This window comes from Mirounga leonina, unplaced genomic scaffold (genome assembly GCF_011800145.1).
Source record: "Mirounga leonina isolate KUSES-001 unplaced genomic scaffold, KU_Mleo_1.0 Mir_174, whole genome shotgun sequence".
NCBI classification, from domain to species: domain Eukaryota; kingdom Metazoa; phylum Chordata; class Mammalia; order Carnivora; family Phocidae; genus Mirounga; species Mirounga leonina.
This window is the reverse complement of record NW_023270451.1, coordinates 9,927,430-9,946,254: the sequence shown is the minus strand read 5'-3', so window position 1 is coordinate 9,946,254 and position 18,825 is coordinate 9,927,430. Positions and strand designations below refer to the sequence as shown.

Below are 18,825 nucleotides of genomic sequence, written 5' to 3'. Positions count from 1 at the left end.
AAACAATGTGTGGGCCTGTGTTGGAAATCAAATAACATAAAGGCTTTTTTAGTTCCCTTGGAGAATATATTGATTAAGTGAACTATATTACATTTGCATTTACACTGGAATACTGGGTTGATTTACAAATGTTAATGAATTCTTTTCCAGAACTTCTGAATGATGACTTCTTGGCTAATTGATATTTGGAAAGGTGTAGCACATAATTTAATTTCCTTAAACGCAGAGCTTAGCGCTTTGGTAGTTTGCATCTGGGAACTGAGATTCTTTTTTATTTAAGTGATAGGGGTGAAAAGTTTAGTTGTGAGTTCTGTCAAAAATAACTCTTTTTAGATTCATGAATCCTCTACCTAGTGATTTATTTTTTCCAGGCCCATTTTCTTTTTTTCTTTTCTTTTTTTTTTTTAAAGCAAGAGTTTCTCATTTCTCTATTTTCAATGGTACAGTCTGAAAAATAATATTGAAAGGAAACTTTACTAGATTGGTCTAGAGCAATACTGGAGAACCCTAACAAAAGCCCATTCCTCTAACTATACATAAACTTTAAAGAAACACTAGGCATGATAACATCTTAAAGTTTACAAGAAATTTGTGTCCACATTGAAAAGAGATTAGGACAGCATAACAGCCCCTAATTTCACAAAAGCCTGATTTCCAGTCTCCTTTTAGGTTTCTTCCTTTGGTGCAGTGGTTCTCAAACTTGGCTGCACATGGGAATCACCTAGAGAGTTTTAAAAATATGAGTCCTATAACTAGAGATTCTGATATAATAGAGCATTGCCTGGGCACCTGGATCAATAAAAGCTCCCTCAGGTGATTCTAATGTGGAGCCAAGGTTGAGAATCACAGACTCTTTGTAAATTCTCAAGAAACGCTCACTCATGTATTTGGGCTGCTGACCCTACCACACTTCCCAGCTGGCTGCCTCACTATCCTTTTGCTTTAGGTAATAAACCAGATGTTATTTTCAAGGCAGTAGTGCTCTGTTCTGAGTCTTGCACCTGATTTTCTGTTTGAGATATGGTTTAAGCATCATTGGTGCTTATGTCTACAGCATTGTTTTGCCCTGGACATCCCAATAGGCTCATAACCTGTCAGCTGCTGCTTATGCTTTACATGTGCTCCTGGTTTCTTTGCAGCCTCTATCCAGGCCAGAAGGTTGGTACCAGATCTCTTGGCAAGTCAGTAGAAAAGATTTGCTAGCTATTTTTTATCTCCTTATTTATCATATCAAGCACAAGCCTGGAGGACCCATCTCCTAGCATTCATTCATAGGGAAAAAAGGATATCTCCTCTCATTTAAGGCTTACACAGAGTCAGAAAGAAGGGTTTACTATAGTTAACAGCACTGGAGATAGAAACAGGAAACAAAGATAGTGCGATGAAAATGAATCTTCTAATTTTCTCTGGGTCTTTGAAACTCATTACTGGGGAGATTGTTAAATAATGAGGATAATACTGAGAATAATACCTACTGAAAAGCAAAAAGCACTTCAATCCACCTCTGGATTCTGGGGGGGGGGGGAAATTAACTCTTTAGTAACCTGGCATATAGCGACTTGGAGGACTTGGCTAAATTGAAAAGAAGGAAAAATGAAAAGATGTGTGGCAAATAAACTTAGTTAAGCCACATTAAGATCCTGGTTGACATGAACTCTGGAGACTGAAAAACTGGCTTTAGGACCTCCAAAGGACAGTGTGATGCCCTCACAGCAAAGGCTGGAGATGGGGAGCTGAGCCTGAGGTCATAGCTAGCAAGACCAAAGCGGAAACTACATCAACAGGAGAGAAATGCCCAGGACTTCCTAGTACCATTGCCTGAGCAATGTGAATAAACTATGAGTTCATCCACCATGGACTTCTGCAGAAGAGGCCAACACTGCTTACACAATAGACAGCTCAGACCCAAAGATCAGCATGAATGTCACTTTCCGTAACTCTACTAAGAGAGCAAGTACCTGAACTTCTTCAGGAATACATTCAGATATCATCTAAGATCAAAGCATGAGAAGAGCTGAGTAATGTAATATAAGATAAACTGAAAGGATTGTTGAAATTATGGGATTCTGAGTAAGCTTTCACAGGATTAGGTATTCTTTTACTTTTCAAATAGCAGCTGTGTATGCACTCAGAAATATCTAACAGATTTTGTGTGTTTTTCTCTTTAAAAAAAAAAAAAAACACATTATGTTTTCTCTACATAGAGTCATATTGTATCAAGATGGAGACATATTGGGGCACCTGGGTGGCCCTGTTGGTTGAGTGTCAGACTCTTGATTTCGGCTCAGGTTTACCTCAGGGTCATGAGATCCAGCCTGGAGTGAGCTCCATATTCAGTGTGGAGTCTGCTGAAGACTCTCTCTCCTTCTCCCTCTTCCCCTCCCCTCCTTCTCTCTCTCTCTCTCCCTCTCTCTCTCTCAAATAAATAATTTTTTTTTTTAAAAAAAAGATGGAGACGTATTGAGTAGAACCATTAAACAGAGGGGCACATGGCAACAGTATCTGCCTTTACTGCCTGGATGTTACTCCTTATTTTCTCTCTCCTATAACTTCACCCTATCCTTTTCTATCAGCTCTTTCACAATAGATTTTAAACATGTACGAACATATCCCACCATTAAGCAAAATACGTAAGAAACCATTAAGCAAAATACATAAGAAAATAAAACATACAGCCTTCAACTCTACATATTTTCAGCTATTACTCTATTTCTAGCTGTATTAGCCCATACTTACTGTTTATACTAGATTTTCCACCATCACCCTAAAAATATTTTTGCCGGGGCCAGTGGGGGTGGGTCACGTGGAGCATGCTGCCTGGAGTGGCGCTGGCGGCCAGAGGCCGCTGTGGTGGAGCTGCGGGCAGGGAGCCGGCCCGGGCTCTGGGTAAGCGAAGCACCGCGCAGTGCTGAGTCCACCACCCGCGGGAGCCATGGAAATCGGCACCGAGATCAGTTGAAGATCCGGAGTGCCATTAACGGGAAATTGCCAGAGCTTATGTTGATGAAGAATTTCCTGATTGCATTATGGTGATGGAGGCCAACAAGAAAAGTCAGGACCAAATGACAGAGGACCTGTCCCTGTTTCTAGGGAATACAATTCGATTCATCCTATGTCTTCATGGTGTATTAAACTTTGCCCTGTTACAACTGACCCCTCCAGTCTAAAGTCATCTGATACGAACATATTTGATAATACCGTGTCTTCAAACAAGAGCAGTTTCAGCCGGGGAGATGAGAGCATGAAGCTGCAGTGCCACCCCCTTGAGAATGCTAGCACTGAACCTGAAAAAAAGAGATTCCAGAGTTTCTCCTAGTTCACAGGAGCAGAAAAACACAAATGTCAGACAGACTTATGATGATGGAGCTGCATCCTGATTAATGTCAACTGTGAAGGCTCTGAGGGAGACAGCACCCTCTGAAGATGTGATTGATACTAAGCCAGAACCAGATGATCTCATTGATGAAGACCTCAATTTTGTGCAGAATCCCTTATCTCGGAAAAAACCCTACAGTGACACTTACATATGGTTCTTCTTGCCCTTCTATTGAAATTTATCAACCACCTGCAAGTCAAAATGCAGATAGTGGTGCTCATTTAAACAAGTTGCAATTTCAGCAGTAGCAAAACAATATTTTTGCAGCCAAGCAACCTGATATACAGAATAGCCAAGTATATGAAACAGGATGTTTCTGGGAAAGGGAAGTGCTTAACAGCCTAGAAGAGACTTATACTCTCTTTTTCAGAAACAACTCAGAAAAAATGAGTATTGAGGAAGAAAACTTTCAGGAGAGGAAGTTGCCTGTGGTATGTTCAATTGTTAAAGTAAAAGACTTCCATCATGATGGAGAAGAGGAGGAGGAAGATGATGATTGTGGGTCTCATACAGGACGCATCTTCAGCAATGTGTGCCAGCAAAGCCTGAAAGGAGACCTTCACTTCCACCTTCTAAATAAGCTAACAAGAATCTAATTTTGAAGGCTATCTCTGAAGCTCAAGAATCTGTAACAAAAACAAGTATTCTATAGTCTCACAGAAACAGACACTTCCAGTTGCTCCCAGAACTTGAACTTTTCAAGAAGAATTGTTTGCAGAAATGGTCCAGGGTCAAAGCAGGACCCCCAGAATAAGTCCCCCCATTAAAGAAGAGGAAACAAGGGAGATAATATAGAAAAAAGCCAAGGAACTCAACAGAGGCAGTTGTTATCCCGACTGTAAATTGACCCAGTAATGGCAGAAACTCTGCAGATCAGTCAAGATTACTATGACATGGAATCCATGGTCCATGCAGACACAAGATCATTTATTCTGAAGAAGCCAAAGCTGTCTATGGAAATAGTAGTGGCACCAAACCAAGAGTTGGGGATGAAGACTGCAGATACCCTTTGAGTACTTTCAGGACACCTTATGCAGACAAGATCTTGTACCACCAGGTAAACCTGCAAGTCCTAAGTTTATAGTGTCACTGGATGTTCTCCCCAGCCCCCCAGGATACATGTCAGATCAAGAGGAGGACATGTGTTTTGAAGGAGTGAAGGCTGTAAACCAATCTGCAGCCTCAAACAAGGGACTCAGAGGTCTCCTCCACCCACAGCACTTGTAGCTGATGAGCAGGCTGATCGATGAGCTAAATGGTAGCTTTGCAAATGCTGAGATGAGTGAACTGAGTGTGGTCCAGAAGCCAGAAAAACTTTTGGTGCATTGCAAGTACTGGCCTTCCTGTAAAAATGGGGATAAGTATACTTACCATCATCCTGTTTCACCTTGCAAAGCCTTCCCCAATTGTAAATTTGCTGAAATGTTTGTTCATTCATCCAAATGGTAAATATGATACAAAAATGTACTAAACGAGATTGTCCCTTCACTCATATGAGTGGAAGAATTCCAGCACTGTCTCCAAACCCAGCAATTGCAACACCAGTGCCACCTTCTAGCTTCTAGTAGTCAATGGTGGTGTTATTTCCCTGCTTGTAGGAAAATGGAATCTCCCTTCTGTCATTAAAACACTGCAGATGTAACACTCAGTGTACAAGACCTGACTACACACTTGATCATCCCACCATTACTGTGCCACCACAACATGCCTTGAAATGGATTCGACCTCATACCAGTGAATGACATTCAGTCGTACTTGGCAGAAGATTGTGGAGGGACCATCTACTGACGAAAGATACTCTGCAGAACTTGTCAAATCTTTGAAACTTAGAATATATTGTTTTCATAATATTAAGTTTACTGCCTACCTGAAGTGTCTAATTTTTCAAGTTTGTAAGTTTATTAAGTGGTTTTAACATTGGGTGTTTTTTGTTGTTTGTTTTGACTATAAAAAGACCATTTAAGGAAAAGCTAAATTCTATTAAAACATTTCAGGCATGTTTGAAAAAAAAAAAAAAAAACTGCCAAAACCTCTAATGATTGACTTATTCCTAAATCTGACTCCGCAGTCTTGTCTCATTTACCCTCTGCAACATGCTCTTTATTTTTTGCATTCTGTGATGTTGTTAGCTCCAGGTTCCTTCTGTCTCTCTGGCCAGTTTTATTTCCCTTTATTAAATTCTCTTCTTCAGCACTCCTTATAAATTCAGTGCTTCCAGGATTTCTAATTGATCCCATCCCTTATAAATTCAGTGCTTCCAGGATTTCTAATTGATCCCATCCATTTACATGGCTTGAACTATCTCAGGTATATTTTAATGACTCAAATTAATATCCTCAGCTTCATTCTAATTCCTAAATGCCAGAAATATTTATTCTAATAATGACTACTCATTCAAATAATGACTACCTTCACCACCCAAACTCAATGTACCTCAGAAAGAAATAATCTTCTGGAATGCAATATTTCCTTCTAAAAGTATTTGTGCCACTGCTATCTTCTTAGCTAGCCTTTAATTTGGAGTTATATCTTACTTATTTTTCTTAACAGCCTCCCCCACTCACTGTTCCATTTGTTCAAAAGCTCTTATTCAAGGGACTCCTGGGTGGCTCAGTCAGTTAAGCAACAGACTCCTGATTTTGGCTCTGGTCATGATCTCAGGGTCTTGAGAATAAGCCCCAAGTTGGGCTCCATGCTGGGCATGGAGCTGCTTAAGATTCTCCCTCTCCCTTTGCCCCCAACACCCCCTCTTGATCGTGTGCATGCATTCTTTCTCTCTCTCTCTCAAAAAGAAAAGAGGCTCATATCCAGGATACATTTTTTTGACCTTAATTACTATAAATAACTTCTTAATTGATACTGTTATATCCCACTCTTAATGCCCTTTAGAAAATTTCTACTCTTATCAAAGAGTGATTGTTTTAAAATGCAAATATAAATAAGCTATAGCACTAAATACTATTCAGAATAAAGAACAATCTCCTTAATGTATTATAAATATTGTGTCATCATCTGTTCTCAACCATGATGAAATATTTCTACTCTCTGGTCCCACCATGCATGTTTTTTGTGTGTTTTTGTTTGTCTGTTTTGTTTTGTTTTGTTTTCTCAGCCTAAGAGCTCTTCCTCTCTGCCTGGCTAATTTCTCCTTAGCCTACAGAATCTATCTTAGGTGGCATTTCCTCCAAAAAGCCTTCCAAGTGATAAGTGTAAATTAGGTACCTCAAGTGATAAATGTCAATTCTATGTGTTTTCATAGCACCTTATTTCTGTTTCTGAAGCAATTAATATAAAATGAATCATGATGTGTTTAATTGTCTGCATTTCCCCCACTGAACCGTAAGCTTTTGTTTTGTTTTTTTTTAAGTTTCTATTTAAATTCTACTTAGTTAACATATAGTGTAATATTGGTTTCAGGAGTAGAAACACAACAAGTACCCTCCTTAATACCTGTCATCCATTTAGCCCATCCCCCTACCCACCTCCCCTCCATCAACCCTCAGTTTGTTCTTTATAATTAAGAGTTTCTTATGGTTTGCCTCTCTCTCTCTCTCTCTCTCTCTCTTTGAACCATAAGCTTTTGAAGGCAAAACACTGTCCATGCATATTTGTATTCGTATTTCCTGGCACTTTCCCTAGAAGGAGCTAAAATAAATGGACACTTAACAAATGAATGTTTAAGCAAGCACATATATTTCAGGATTCTGTGATCAATTTCTTGTACTTGCTATACACTAGTGTGAAATTTTGAAGGCATGAGAACACCTATGCATCTTAACTCATGTTTCTATGAAGAGTAATACTCATTCAAATCCAACATAAACCCTTGCTGAAATATCATCCCCACATCTTTTTAAGAATGTCAAAGGCAACAGAGGATCCCTGACTTATGTAAGAGAAAGCCTGGGATAGATATTTCTTATAAACAAGATGAGATAACCTGATCTTCTTAAAATTGTGTTTTTCTTTTGTTCTGACTTTTGTGGTGATTTGAAATCTTCTTTAAGAGAGATAGAGAAAAGAAACTAATTTTCTGTTGGACTGGATCAGCCCTGCCCCAACTGGTCTGTAGAGAAATATGTCTCTAGTACAAATGAATACACATTTGAGAGCCCATTTTTTCTTTCTTCCTTCTTCTCTCCCTCCCTCCCTCTCTCCCTCCCTTCCTTCCTTCCTCTCTTCTTTCTTCCCTCCCCTCTCCTCTTTTCTCCTTCGCTCCCCTCCCATCCTTACACCTGTCTGTCTCTCTCTCTGTTTTATTTTACTTTCTTTGCTTCTGGCCTATGGTAACTCCTGTACCATCTGAACACTATCTGTAAATATATAAACACACAGGGCAAGAGTATTCTGCTGTAGAACATAGACATTTTTAAGAGCTCTCACTTCATCTGTCAATTAGGTATAAAGGAGCAGATTACAAAAGACTGAGATAGTTCAACAGTACAGAAGGGCATAAAAGAAATCAAGTATATCTGGAAGTCACCACAAAATCAATTTCTTACTACAAAGGGATCATGTTTTGAGGTATATTAAGTAATAATACATCCTGTTGGTTCTTTAATGTATAAAAGACCATACATCAAAATATCAATGGAATTTTACATAAGTTTACATTAGAGTTCTTCAGATCATGCATATAAGAGGATGTAATCTGTGTAACACTGGAGGCAAAAATGAAATTGAACTGCCCTACATGTTCTTTTGTTTTTAAAGATTTTATTTATTTATTTGACAGAGAGAGACACAGCAAGAGAGGGAACACAAGCAGGGGGAGGGGGAGAGGGAGAAGCAGGCTTCCTGCGGAGCAGGGAGCCCGATGGGGGGCTTGATCCCAGGACTCTAGGATCATGACCCGAGCCAAAGGCAGACGCTTAATGACTGAGCCACCCTGGTGCCCCTGTCCTACATGTTATATAAACATTCACTTTTCATATAAAAATGAACATCTTAATAAGTTAATTTTCAGCTATCCATCAAGGGCCTACTTTATACTCAGCATTGTAATAATGGATGGTGTATTTAATTATTGAGTTAATCCTATAACTACTGAGTGATTATATATTCAAGACACTGTGCTAAGTGATAGTGATATATAGGTGAAAAATACCCCTTGAAAAAGGATTTAATCATAATTGAGAAGCAATAGAAGATAGTTGAAATGTTAAGTTACTGCCTTAAAAATAATAGCATCATATAGGGACACCTGGGTGGCTCAATCATTAAGCATCAGACTCTTGATTTCACTTCAGGGCATGATCTGAGTCCTGGGACCGAGCTCCACCAGTTCTGCACTCAGTGGGGAGTCTCCTGGGAGATTCTCTCTCTCTCCCTCTGCCCTCCGCCTGCTTACATGAAAGCATGCACTCTCTCTCTCAAATAAATATTTAAAAAAGTAGAATTGTATGGTGACCGTAGCTACACTTGTGGTGAGCATGACATAACATATAGACTTATGTAACCACTATGTTGTACACCTGAAACTAATGTAACATTGTGTGTGGATTATACTTCAGTAAATAAATAGTAACAAAATAATAATGACAATGTATATAGTATTTAGAAAGATAAATGCAGATCTTTTTGAAAAGCAGTCTTCAGTCCTCCTGAAAACATAAATAGATATATAGAGACATGAGCTTCTAGAAGGAAGTAGCCTAACTTTACTAACAGGTATTTCTTGAATGGATAGTCATATGAATTAAGATAATGGTAAAATCTAGAAGCTGAAATTTTGTTTCCTATTTGGTTACAAATCACAAGGGAATTATCCCTCCAAAAAAGGTGGTGCCATTCACTAATCTTAATCATATTCCATGTAAGGAATCTCTTAGTTTATTGTTCAGGAATGAAACTATGTTAAATAAAAAGTATGAAACCTTCCAATAAGCATAATTGAAAGGGAGTGTCCTTGGTGGTTCTTTTATCAGTTTACACATAATGCCATTATACACTGCTATTCTCATTTGAGTATGAATGACTATATAGCAAATTATTACTTTTAGCCTGTTTTTAATAAAGAAATATTGCTAAGTAAAAGTAATATTATTTTTCGGGGCGCCTGGGTGGCTCAGTTGTTAAGCGTGTGCCTTCGGCTCAGGTCATGATCCCAGGGTCCTGGGATTGAGCCCCACATTGGGCTCCCTGCTCAGCGGGAAGCCTGCCCCACTCCCCCTGCTTGTGTTCCCTCTCTTGCTGTCTCTCTCTCTGTCAAATAAATAAAATCTTTTTTAAAAAAAGTAATATTTTTCATGTTAGAAATCTGCACAGAATGGTCAGAACACAGCCTAGTAATCATATTGTGTGTCCTAATTATGTGATTTTGAAAATTTAGTGGATACATCTAAAAAATAGTGATAACATTTATATAATCATATATCATTATATATATATGATTTCTATGCACATTTCTATACACATTAGAACTAGAAGTAAAGACATTTTACTGTATAATAAATGGATGTAATTTTATACAAAATTAAATATAGGTCCTTGTTAATTAAAGTAGTGGAAAAATATTGTTCTAATTTTAAACTTATTTAAGGTATATTTTTAATTCACTACATTAACACAAGGTTTGAATGAGCAATTATACATGCTTTATTATACAGTATGTTTTTAATGACCACAAATGAGTTTATAATAAGATAATGATACACACATGCTATTTCACAAGCATAACATGGATATTTAGCTGGAACTGAAAAGCAACTGCTCTAAAATTATAATTTAATCTTTTTCATAAGAAGAATTTACTGTCTCATTGATGGAATTTTATTTTTCCATAGAAATTATTCACTGAAAGCACATTCTATAAAGTAAACTCACAGTAACTGGATGAGGATATGTTCATGATGGTTGGGAACCAATACCTGCTTCTAGTAAACTTGGCTGTACGAACAACTGACTGAATAAATTTTAACAAGTGAAGTAACCTGTCTTATTTTCCTCATCGGTATTATGGGAATCAAAGTAGTACCTAACTTATACTGTTGTTGAATAATACCTAAAATAAAATATGTAAATGGCCCAGTGGCTGGCAGAGTTGACCCTTAACAAATGTTAACTATAGATAGCTAGATACATCAAAATTTGTAATTTTTTAAAAAGATTTTATTTATTTATTTGAGAGAGAGAGAATGAGAGACAGAGAGCATGAGAGGGAGGAGGGTCAGAGGGAGAAGCAGGCTCCCTGCCTAGCAGAGAGCCTGATGCGGGACTCGATCCCGGGACTCCAGGATCATGACCCGAGCCGAAGGCAGTTGCTTAACCAACTGAGCCACCCAGGCACCCCAAATTTGTAATTTTTTAAAAGAGATAAAGCTTAATTAGATGACTAAAGATACTTGAGAAGACCAATTTATGCAATTTGACTTTTGGATTTAATCTGTGTATGTATGTATGTATGTATGTATGTATGTATGTATGTATATGTATTTATTTATCTGACAGAGAGAGAGGGAGAGCACAAGCAGGGGAGCAGCAGAGGGAGAAACAGGCTCCCCGCTGAGCAGGGAGTCCGATGCGGGGCTCGATCCCAGGATTATGGGGGAAAGACAGAAGAGGAACGGCTAAGAAAGACTGAGGAATGAACCTGAGCCACTTCAAAAAGGACAAAGACCATACCCTACTGGACTAATACTAGTGGCTACCAAAGGACAGAGAGACTGAGTTTTATGGTATTGTTTACAAATAGGACGAAGGAGCCTCTAGAATCATCTAGTTACTGACCTAACAAGTGTCTCTGAGAACTCTAAAGCTATGCCATGTATGCTGTTTATGGCCATGCTGTCTGATACTGTTTCTAAACCATGATGCTGAGCGCTCTGTAATTGTGTGTATAGAAGACACAGTACAATCTGGATTTGCTTCAGGTTTTACCACATATCTGGGAAATCACATTCTGAAAGCATCATTTTATATTTGTTTTCCCCCTCAGATATAACCTAGAATAAACTCAATTTTACTATGGAAAGATAGAGAAGAAAAATGTACCCTTAATCAAAGAATCGGAACCTCCTTGGAATCTAGAGAAACAAAATAAATGGCAATATTATTTATTCTGTTAAGATAACCTTTAACTTCTATGCCAATTTTTAATTTTAATGTCATGAAAGTATTTGGTATATATACATATTTACTTTAGAGAATTTTGGGGGGAAATAAATCTAAAGTTGATAGAATAATGTATTTGATGAGATAATCAAAATGAGTTACCACTGAATCATAATGGAGTTTTACATTCAAAGTTGAGTTGTCAAACTTTTTTCCCACCTTAGAGCATCCACACACTACAGCAAAGCACAAAAAGAACATTAGCTGTAAGTCACGCATGTTACTTCCACTTATATTGTAATGGCTACTAGTCAGTTGTACGGCACACCTAGTCACATAGGAGACTGAGAAAAGAAGTATGGCTGTATGACCAGGACTAAGAGGGAAGAGTGCTGCAGGAGGCTGTCAGTAACTCTGGAGTAAGAAACAACACACTTGGACTAAGAGAGGTGGGAATAAATAAATGAAAAATATTAAGAAAGATTAATTTGTCGGGCTTGGTAATTAGTTCGATATGAAGGTGAAAATTAAAGGAAAGGCACTGAGACTCAGAGGTTGCAAATATGGCTAGATATTAGATTAAGAATCTTATTAATCAATAACAAACTCACAAGCAAAAGTCTAAGACCGCTTTGGGCAGAGGTACAATACCACACATATACACATATGTTTACATGATGTATGTGTGTTCTGTTTTAAAAAGAAAATTGTTATGTAAAATTATTTTCGTTCAGGATATTGAAGAATAGATGCATTAATAATCCATTTCTAATACAGTTGAGAATGTTCCCTCAGTTATTTCATTTAAATCCCTTAAAACCAATGCAAAGGTTAAACTTATCCCTTGCAGTCCAGGTAAGAATGCAGTTAGTAAATCATAATTGAACCTTGAAATCTTGAATTGCAAAGTTTAAATGCCTAAGTAACTGTATCTTAAATGAGAACACACCTTAACTTTAACTCTAAAAATATTTTGGCAAAGCTACTTTCAGCAGTATTATCTCTGGCAAACCACACTTAATTTTAAACTCACAAACTTCATCTTTGGCAGTGTATAACTCAGCTAACCACCTCACCATGAGAGATTTAACCTCTGGTAGTATTCATGCAATCCAAATTTTATAACTTCATCTTCAGGGAATTGATTTGTAAGACACCATGGAAATCCTTTACTGAAACAGTAAATAATGACAGAAGTGGAAAAACTACATTTATTCGGGTTTAAATTCCTCTCTTTTACTGATCTTTGTTCCAATGTCTAAAGAAAGCAATAACACAAAAATTAGAGGGGAAATAAATCCAGTTTCCATTAACTATGTAGATTGGAAAACTAGTTATGAGTTTGTTTTTTTGTTATGTGACTAGTTTTATTAATTCTGTGAATATTATGGAGTGGAGATAGGAGAACACATCACGATATTAAGAATGTATTTCTAGGGGCAACTCAACTCAGTCCGTTGAGCATCTGACTCTTGATTTCAGCTCAGGTCATGATCTGAGGGTTATAAGATGGGAGCCCCAATTCAGGCTCCTTGCTCAGCCGCAGCATCTGCTTGAGATTCTTTCCTTCCCCCTCTCCCTCTGCCCTTCCCCCTGTTCACGTGTTCTTTCTCTCTCTCAAATAAATAAATAAATAAAATATTTAAAAAAAAGAATGTATTTCTATTAATTACAAAAAGAAAACCAGAAATAGTGTCCTAAAATTCATTTATCAGCTCTGATTGTGTAGCCTCTTCTGATGCTGATTGTCTCCACATGGCTATTTATCCTGAATTTCTTGGATAAATGATGTCTTGAGTAAGATCCAAAGTCATTTTAGAATCTTCGACTCTATTCCAAAGCACAGCAGACACAGTTACCAATAATGCAAAGAATTTAAACACAAATTTCTTGAGAAGCAATATCTTGGATCAAATTGATCCCTTTTCTATTTCTAGTCTCTACCATATATATATATATATGTATATATTTTAAACGGGGATCTATAATATTAAAAAGAAGTTCCCTTGCAAATTATCAAAGACATGCAAATTTAACTGACAGCAAGTTACAATTTTGAAAAATCATCCGGAATGACTAACACTGTTCAGGGGGATATTCAGGTAAATTGCTGCTAACAATTTATACTATAGCAAGCTATGTGCAAAACATCCTATCTCCAATCTCCCAACTCAACAATAGCGTTTGTTCTTATATTATTGAAAAAGTATAGATGATCAAACAAGAAATATCCCATATCACAATCTATAAACTTGTCTGTGTCTATTGCAATATTATTTTGTCTTTCTTTCTGGTCAAAACAGATAGACTCTCTCAGCTTCTATCTAAAACTAACCCCAACCCTGAGCTATAGCTCATATCTTACTTAATTATCCTTTTGCAAGTACCATAGATTTTCCTTCCCTGGTCCATCATTACCACCAGTCTACGATCACTCAGAAATTTTCCTATCAAGAGAGGAGTCCCAGAGACCCCATATCATCCTGTTAAAGCCTCTAATTACAATTGCACTAGAACAGAGCTCTTAAAGGAGTTCTCTATACTTCTTACCCCAATGTCTCACCTCTAAGTTTCTCATCTGCCTAATTCTAAAGTTTCATTCAAAACATTTTCCTAAAACTGTTCTTGATGAGGCTATTAATGACCTTTTTCATGCCATATTGAATTGTCAATTCTCATTTCTTTTCTTAAACTACCACTACCATTTGATACTGTTGATAATTCCTTTTTTGAATGATTTTATATAAATTGATTTCTACGATTCCACACTCTACTAGGTTTCCTCCCACATCAATATTTACTTTTTGTCTCCTTTGCTGACCCCACTCTCTTTTCTGCTTTGAAATGCTGATTTCCCTCTGTCATAGTATAGTCTCTATCTACCCATTTTTTTTTTTTTTGCCAGTGCAATGACTTAAAAAAAAAAAAAAAAAAAAAAAAAAAAAAAAAAAAACTCTTACACTTAGAGTTCCAAAATCAAGCCATCCTTTTAGGTCCGGACATGAATGTCCTTGGTTGGCTGAGAAGGGTTGAGGAATGGGGAGAAGAGAGGGTGATAGAGAAAAAAAAGAGAGCAAGAGACAGAAATTGGTTACATGGTACTAGGTAGTCAGAAAAAAATGGTGGGGGGAAAAAGTATCCATTGCTGTGGGACAGGATGTTCAATTCTCATTACAAAGTTGTTTGTGTTCCTGGGTGTAATACCTCTCTTCTCCCTTCCACTGAATCATGCATAAAGTCTATGCACAAGCACAGTTTTGAGTGAGAGAGGTTATATTTGTGGACATTAAGAAAATGGTCTGAGTTCCACAGCTGGGTCCATGTGAGGCCAAATAAGAACTGCATATGGGGAAAAGCAAGAAAATCTATAAACTAAGCTAATTAAGCAGAAGTAGAAAAATAGAGCCAGAAGGGACTATGAAGATGTAAAGTCCTCTTGGGATTTTTCAGAGATGTGGGGAAAGAAATGCAAATGAGTTAAACCTTTAGAGGTAGTGATGATAACTAATTTCCAGATTACACATGTACATTCCCATCTGGAGGCTATTGTCAACATGTAGGAGGTATGACATAAAAATCTGATGTGAAGTAAAATATCTAAAGAGTTTCTATTCTTATAGTTGCTTCAATTAGTTTCTATTTAACACATATGCAAATAAATGGAATCTGAGTATAAAACTCAATAGGGAGAAATGGATATAACTGAAAATTTGTGATCATGTATCCTTTACTGGATGTATAATAAAATAAGATGCCTTACACAAGACTGAGGATCAAAAATAGCTCTCTGAATAAAAATAGATGGTCTCAATCACACTTCACACATACCCAACTTACATAAATGAAGGCAGTTTAGCTTAATGTTGAAGACAATATGAAAGAATAGGAGAGATATTGCAGGTGAAAAAATTTTAGAACTGAGTTCATCTAGAAATTAATCAACTTAAATAAATCTACCTTAGAGTTTGCTTGTATATTATAATTTCCATGCATTTTTCATAAGGTAAATGAATGCTAGGTTAATAAAGTGGCCTACAGCTTTTTTTTTTCCCCTGGAATTCTTTATCAAAATCACACTTATATGCAATGTGTCATAGTGCAGTTGTAAAATAAGAAAACTAGAGTCTCTGTTTTACTATATTTCTGTCATCCAAAGGATAGTGACTACATCTCTGAGTTGGTGATGTTTACCAACAACTGACTTTAATTTGTAAAGCCAGCACTCCAGAGGCTATTACTTCATAGATTATTGACCTAGATTTTGGTTTGCAGCCAACAAATGCATGGGGATCCTTTGGCTTTGGTTTCACGTTTCAAATCTTTCAACCTTATTTGGGCTTTTCCTATACAAATGGAATTTTATATTAGAACAGGAAAGTAAAACAATCAAAGTAGAGTATCTAATCACTTACTTAAATATTAGCTAAACAATTTAGAACAAAGTATAAACTAGCTAAAGTTAGGCTCCACTCAGGCTTTTTTCAATGATTCTAAATCTCTGTATTTTAGTTTTGAGACCTTCTCAGGCTGAGTAAAACTCTCTCTAAATCATTCTTAAAGTCAAGAAAAATCAGATTAATACCAGGTTTTGAGATTGCTCTCCCCAGACACTTAAATTTCTATTTGCTGTTGTATCAACTTCCTTTGTGCTCTTGGTTGCACTATAAACTATGTCATTCCTTGCTAAGCTGTGACACTGCTTGGAGATAAAAAGCTGTATGAGCTCCTTGTGTTAATTTCCAGAACAGTTTCAGGTTGTCTTCCTTGCATTTCTCATTAGAATTTCTGAGTGTTTAGGGTTCCACATTCTCCACAGGTGGGGGGGAAAAACTAGCATAACATATTTGCCATTATGGGGTCTTCTTAAATGTCACTTGCATTTTTTTATTATTTAAAAATACATATTATTTTATGTTATTATCAAAATTATCATAAGTAAATTGATTATAGAAATTTTGGACAGAATAGAAATACATATAAAAAGGTTTAATTAGTTTTCTGGGGCTGCTGGAAAAAAATACTACAAATTTGATGGCTTAAAACAACAGGAATGTATTCTCTCACAGTTCTTTAGGCTCTAAATCTGAAATTCAGCAAGGCCACACTTCCTCCAGAGGCTTTAAGGATGAATTCATTTCCTTCCTTCCTCTTCCAGCTTCTGGTGGCTCCAGGCATTCCTTGGTTTATGATCATATCCCTCCAACCTCTGCCTCAGTAGTCATGCGGCCTCCTCTTCTGCGTCTGTATAGTCTCCCTCTGTTTCACTCTCACAAGAATTCTTGGCACTGGATTTAGGGCCCACATGGATAATCTAAGATGATCTTGCCATCTCAAGACCCTTAGGTATATCTATAAAGATTCTTGTTCCAAATAAGATAACATTTAGAGGTTCTAGAAACTAAGATGTGGGCATATCTTTTGAGAGTCCACTACTCAATCCACTATAAGCAATTAAAATTTTAGTTCATGTTCCCAATCTTATTTTCTCTAAAATCTCTTGTTACTAACTTCAGACTATATAGGTCTTCCCATGAATTATTATTCTAAATAAACTAAATAACATATGTTTAGGAACATATTCCTATTTTGGTAAACCTCATTTTTTAAAAAGATTCTATTTATTTATTTGTCAGAGAGAGAGAGAGAGAGTGAGCATACACAGGGGGAGAGGCAGGCAGAGGGAGAAGCAGGCGCCCAGCTGAGCAAGGAGCCCGATGCAGGACTCGATCCCAGGATCCTGGATCATGACCTGAGCCAAAGGCAGATGCTTAATCGACTGAGCCACCCAGGCATTCCCAAACCTCATTTTTAAAATAAGACATAATAGAGAATAATCTAAAATTTAAATCCTTGAAAGGAATAGCATGGAGACAAGGGTATAGGATATAGGAGGATCATATAATGTATACACACACACAGGAATATTACTCAGCCATAAAAAAGAATGAAATCTTGCCATTTGCAACAACATAGATGTAACTAGAAAGTATTATGCTAAGCAAAATAAGTCAGTCTGAGAAAGACAAATACCATATGATTTCACTCATGTGGAATTTAAGGAACAAGACAGATGAACATATAGGGAAAAAGAGAGGCAAACCAAGAAACAAACTCTTAACTAGAAACAAAAAAACAGCATTGCTAAAGAGGTGGGTGCGAGGATGAGTTAAATAGGAGGATCATATGAGAACTTAGAACACTAGTAACAATGGCTTAGCTCTAAAATTGAGTACTTGTTTCATGGGTGTATATTTCATTATTATGCTGCATAACTTATTTATATGTTACATATAGTCTTTCAGTTAATGAAATATTAGATAACTAAAGACTTTATAAAGATTTTTATAGGATGCTTCCAAAGTGGTGATATACTGATATCATTAAGATAGTATTAACAGCACCACTCTACAGAACACTGTTCACGTTGAGTGAAGTATTAAAAACAAAAACAGAAATCTTTGATACTTGAAAAAAAATAAATGTGTCACATTTTAATTTGTATATTTATACCCCTATTATTTTTCTTTAGGATTTTCTTGAATTTTCTTAAACACTTATTCTTTTTTATGTATTTCAGAAAAAGTTCATCAAGCTTACTTTCTCTAAAATATTTGTATTTTCATTGGAATTGCCTTAACTCAATATATATATATTCTAAAGAAAATTAACATCATAAAAATATTGACAACATTCAACAGAAATATAAATTAGTTCTCCATAAAAGTCTTGCACATATTTTGATAGGTTTATCCCTGTTGCTATTTGCTTGTCCCTGTTGTCTTATTATCTCATAGGCTTCTTTTATTTCATTTAATGTATTCTTCTATTTTTCTATCTGTAAAATATCATTTTAATAGAACAATATATCATAACTGTCTTTTTAATAATCAGAAGATTACCTGTTTCTATGTGTTTATGTAATTATCTTTCTATATACATAATCAGGATATTTTTAATTATAAGTGAAATAAACCCAATTAAAACTAACTCAAGCAAAAAAGCAATCTATTGATCCCATAGTGGTAAATTCCAGAGTTAAAACTGTCCATGGAAAGAAGTGGATTTAAAAAATGATCTTGTTGAACTCCTTTTTTCCATTTCTAGAACTTTACTGAATTTGATAAAATTGTGTTAAGTGTTTTGTCTGAATTAATGAGAAGTAGTTCTATTTTTGTTTTGTTTTGTTTTTTCCTAAGGTATTCGCCTGGGTTTGGTTTCAGAGTAGTGCTGAGATCCATATAAGTTGCAAAGCAGACCTTCCTCTTCAACTTTTGGGAAGATATAGTGTAGAATTGGCAGTATTTCTTCCTCAAACATAGAATTCCTCGGTGAAACCATCTGATCCTGCAGTTTTCTTTGGGGGATATGTTTTAACTTCAAATTCATTGCTTAAAAAA

General features: G+C 36.5%; 1 pseudogene; it reads left to right on the top strand.

The window, feature by feature from the left end:
* The first annotated feature begins 2,932 nt into the window (after window positions 1-2,932).
* On the top strand, window positions 2,933-5,118 carry LOC118021317 (annotated as a pseudogene).
* The last annotated feature ends 13,707 nt before the right edge of the window (window positions 5,119-18,825 follow it).